The sequence below is a fragment of the Budorcas taxicolor genome, chromosome 16, assembly GCF_023091745.1.
Source record: "Budorcas taxicolor isolate Tak-1 chromosome 16, Takin1.1, whole genome shotgun sequence".
NCBI lineage: Eukaryota > Metazoa > Chordata > Mammalia > Artiodactyla > Bovidae > Budorcas > Budorcas taxicolor.
Window position 1 is genome coordinate 30,332,334 of NC_068925.1, and position 3,697 is coordinate 30,336,030.

Genomic DNA, 3,697 nt, shown 5'->3' on the forward strand with positions numbered 1-3,697 from the left:
TGAGCCACCAGGGAAGCCCGTAATGCAAGAGACCTGGGTTTAATTCCTCGATCAGGAAGATCCCCTGGAGAAGGGAATGGCAACACATTCCAGTATCCTTGTCTGGAGAATCCCATGGACAGAAGAGCCTGATGAGTTACAGTTCATGGGGTCACAAAGAGTTGGCCCTGACTGAGCGACTAAAACATACTACAGTACTATATAACTGATTGTGTTAGTTGGGCACCTAGGCTACCTCTGACTTACGAACAAATTAAACTTATGAACGCATTATTGGAACAGAACTCATTTGTATATAGACTTACTGTAAATGGTTTTGATCCACAAGTTGTGCTTGTTCAACATAATATAGATGAGATGTTTTGTTTGGCAGGGGTGTTAGGTGTGCTTCCACAGTTGTTGCCATAAATCAGGGCTTTCCAGGAGAAGGGATCCCCGGCTAGTGGGGGCTGGTAACCAAGGTGGCCAGGCTGCAGCTCACCAGGTTCAAGGCAGCTCTCGGTGTCTGTGACCCACTGGCCCTTGCCCCTAGGGAGTCACTAACCCAATGCAGCAAGCTCTCCTCAGATTGGCCCAGCCAGCTGGAGCTGTTTCCTGGTGTCCTGGGCACCACGGTGGCTGCCCCGACCCAAGCAGGAATGGAGTCACCACCAGTCCAATTGGAATCCAGCGCCCACTCAGATGAAGAAGTTCAGCTTCAGACAAGCAGAGCGTGATCATCTTCTGGGCAAGGACTCTGGGGCTCACAGCAAAAAATAAAGCTAAAGAGGAAAAGAAGAGCTTGGCATTCCCATGGGTTGCTGACCGTGACCTCGACAGTGTCAGCGAAGCCTGACTTTGCCTGTGAGATGAGCACCGTGCTGTGCTTAGTTACTCCGTCGTGTCCGACTCTGCAACCCCATGGACTGTAGCCCGCCAGGCTCCCCTGTCCATTCTCTAGGTAAGAAGACTGAAGTGGGTTGCCGTGCCCTCCTCCAGGGTAACTTCCCACCCCAGGGATTAAACCCAGATCTCTTGCATTGCAAGCTGTCTTTACCATCTGAGCTACCAGGGAAGTCCAAGATGAGCACGAAGTACTGCCATTTAAACCATCCCGGACAACTGTTTCTATTTCTATGATGGTCTGTATCTGTCTTCAGGAACACCACAGAATGTCAGAGCAGCTGGTGAGGTGTAGTTTCTCCACAGCTATGGTTCTGGGAAGGCCTTGCATTCATGGACTGCTGAGAATAAGTGTGCCCGGGCCTCACCTTCCTTCCCATCCACTTCCCAGGGACTGACATGCACTCGACCACCATTCCTGACCCCCTTGGCCCTTGCTGGTAGAGCCCACTTCCCTCTAAACAGGCTGAAAACACCAGACATTCTGGGTCTAACTTCCCTCACAGCCCTGGCCAGTGAGACCAGGTCTACAAGGAGTAATGGAGAAAAGTCTGTCTTGGGACTTCTCTGGTGGTACAGTGGATAAGAATTTGCCTGCTAATGCAGGGGACACAGGTTTGATCCTTCGTCCCGGAAGATCCCACCTGCTACGGGGCAACTAAGCCCATGTGCCGCAACCACTGAGCTTGCACGCCTAGAGCCTGTGCTCTGTAACAAGAGAAGCTACCGCAGGGAGAATCCAGCACACCTAAACTAAGAGAGTAGCCCCCACTCACTGAAACGAGAGAAAGCCCGGGAGGAGCAACAAAGACCCAGCACAGAAGTAAATCAATGTATAAAAAAGTCAAAAATCTTTTTAGTAAGAAGGGAAGGATGAGGGGGCGACTCTCTCCTCCTTTGGATGTTGACGCTAGAAGTCCAGCTGCCACTCTGTCATCGTCTAGAGAAACAGCTGAATTAAGCAATCCTGCCATTGTCCACTTCTGGACAGTTTAGTTTAGTTCAGTTCAGTCGCTCAGTTGTGTCTGACTCTTTGAGATCCCATGGACCACAGCACGCCAGGCCTCCCTGTCCATCACCAACTCCTGGAGTTCACTCAAACTCATGTCCATTGAGTCGGTGATGCCACCCAACCATCTCATCCTCTGTCATCCCCTTCTCCTCCCACCTTCAATCTTTCCCAGCATCAGGGTCTCTTCAAATGAGTCAGCTCTTTGCATCGGGTGGCCAAAGTATTAGAGTTTCAGCTTCAACGTCAGTCCTTCCAATGAACACCCAGGACTTATCTCCTCCTCTAGGATGGACTGGTTGGATCTCCTTGCAGTCCAAGAGACTCTCAAGAGTCTTCAACACCACAGTCCAAAAGCATCAATTCTTCTGTTCTCAGCTTTCTTTATAGTTAGCTCTCACATCCATACATGACCACTGGTAAAACCATAGCCTTGACTAGACAGACCTTCGTTGGCAAAGTAAATGTCTCTGCTTTTGAATATGCTGTCTAGGTTGGTCATAACTTTCCTTCCAAGGAGTAAGCATCTTTTAATTTCATGGCTGCAATCACCATCTGCAGTGATTTGGACCCCCCAAAATAAAGTCAGCCACTGTTTCCCCATCTATTTGCCATGAAGTGATGGGACCAGAGAGATGACATGTATTATTATTGTTGGAACTGCTTTCCTGTTCTTTTTTTTTTAAGATTTTTTTAAAAATGTGGATCATTTTTAAAGTCTTTATTGAATTTGTTACAATATTGCTTCTGTTCTGTTTTAGGTTTTTATTTGTTTAAAAGGCATGTGGCATCTTAGCTCCCTGACCAGGGATTGAACCCATGCCCCCTGCACTGGAAGGCAAAGTCTTAACCACTGGACCGCCAGGGAAGTTCCTGCTTTTCTTTTACCGCTGAAAGCAGCTGCTGACTCAATGGATTCCCTGATGACCATCCAGCACCTTCTAAGCATTCACAGACCCAGCGTTGGAAGCTGTGAACTAGAGCCTGGTCTTCTCATTCTAGCAATTGTCTTCTGGGGTCCTCAACTTCTCAACTATCAGCTCACAGAAAGGCAAAGGCAGGCTATATCACGGGTCTCCAAGCCACGCTGGGCTGTCTTAACTCTCTGAGAGAACTTGTATGCAAAGCCGTCTTCATATATGGGGGATGACGTGTAAGAAACATCATGCTGGAAAACACAGGTTCTCAACCTGCTCAATTCCAATCTGTGGTGGGAACTTGGACAGTCTCACCTCTCCCAGACTCAGTTTCCACATCTGCCACTTCACGCTACCTTAAGGGACTATATGTGTGTGCATGCTAAGTTGCTTGTCACATCTGACTCTTTGTGTGATGCCATGGACTGTAGCCCGCCGGACTTCTCTGTCCATTAGATTTTCCTGGCAAGAATACTGGAGTGGGTTGCCATGCCCTCCTCCAGAGGACCTTCCTTACCCAGGGATCGAATCCAAGTCTCTTACGTCTCCTGCATTGGCAAGCGGGTTCTTTACTAGCGCCACCTGGGAAGCCCATTCTTGTTTACATCTGCGGTTAATTTCTTCCTGATCACAGTCCTTCCACAGCATCAAAAATACAGCCCATCAACAAGAAGTGGTTCAGGAGATGCACTGGGAACCTAAGGCTCTCTTCTTGTGTTTTGACAAAGACAGTATCGACGGGTAGGTGTGCCCTGGATACCGAGGCCCAGCCACCTGCCCGTCGCTGGGGGAGCAGGGCAGGAGCCCACACCGCCGTCTGCTTCTCACCCCCGTCCATCCTCAGTCTCCTGGCTGGTTCCCACCACACCGCAGGCTTGACTGCCTGCTG